This window comes from Drosophila elegans, unplaced genomic scaffold (genome assembly GCF_018152505.1).
Source record: "Drosophila elegans isolate 14027-0461.03 unplaced genomic scaffold, ASM1815250v1 contig_349, whole genome shotgun sequence".
NCBI lineage: Eukaryota > Metazoa > Arthropoda > Insecta > Diptera > Drosophilidae > Drosophila > Drosophila elegans.
Window position 1 is genome coordinate 1,516,564 of NW_024545729.1, and position 1,415 is coordinate 1,517,978.

Here is a 1,415-nt window from a genome sequence, read left to right on the forward strand (position 1 = left end):
GTTGCAGTTATTATTCGATATATCGATAGGACCTGTCTATACGATACTTATGGAAGAGATAATATAATACTTTTAACGATGGTTATACGTTTTTGGAATTTTTTTATCAATAAAATGTAAGTTAATAGCATGGATTCTTAATAAGTATTTTTTATGACTAAATTGCTTAAAAAAACTTAGTAACATATAAAATTAATAATGCTTATAGCCTGTTTCCACAGAGATTCATCTACCTTCCATTGTTTCCAACGGATGGACTGTGTGGAAAGTGGGCATTAGACTTTAAAATGTATTGCTTATATAATTAGGATTAAATTGGTAATATGTATTTAAATTAAGCTAAACAAAGTAATATGTGTTAATATTGTAGACCTATGTTAAAGCGATTATTGATATGTGAAGTTTTTAAAAATAAGAACATATTTAATATTACTTGTTATTTTTATGCGGTCATCAACTTATCCATCGGCAACCAAGACAATGGCAGCATTCAATGAAGTACATATTTTTTAGTTCTTCCAGTTTATATTATGCCCATTTTCCGCCTACTCCATCCATTGGAAACGGTTGGAGTATTTGACAAATGTGAACTCCGATTTCCACAGAGCACATCAATATTCCACCTTCCGATATCAGCTGATTCGAAAAGCTGTGGCTTGTCAAACAAAATCACCAGGTCCATAATATTTGTTTATGTTTTGATGAGCCACAGCTGTTCAGATCAGGTGAAATCGGAAGATGGAGGGTGGATGTGCTCTGTGGAAACCGGAGTTTCATTTTTTTTTTCACAAATCCAACGTTTTTTCAGGAATGGTCTGTGTGTGAAGAAGTTGCACCGCAGAGACGTCGGCTAGCTATCGCATAAATTAGTCCGTCAAAGTCCATTAAAATTTAATGGTGGACTAGCTGGTAAATTTTTGGAACGGCAAAATGTTATGGACCTTCTCTTCAAGTGGTGGTGGCAGGTGGATAAATCTCTGTGGAAAGGAGCTATTACAATTTGCTTTGCGCACTAGGAAGAAGACGACATTGACGGAAGACGGTAGCAGTGCGAATTGGAATCTCACTTTTTCACCGTCTTCTCATCTTACTTGTAATACTGCATTCACGCTATAGCTATTCTGGAACTGGAGTTCATTAGCTTTGGTACTTGAGTTATATTTAATTTAAAAAAATACCCTTTTATTTCTTCTGTTTAATTAAATGTTTTGCATCTTCTTTCCATTGATGTACTTTTTAAAAGTGCCTGATTCTATTATAATGCACGAGCAGCTGATCTGGGTTTGCTTATTTTAAATTAGTCGCAAATACAAACGAAATTGCGCCATCCTTGCATAAAAGCCTGATTCCATTGCCGCATTAAAACGCATTTAGCCAAATGCGCATTTATTTACACAGGGACTCCCATAAGGCTA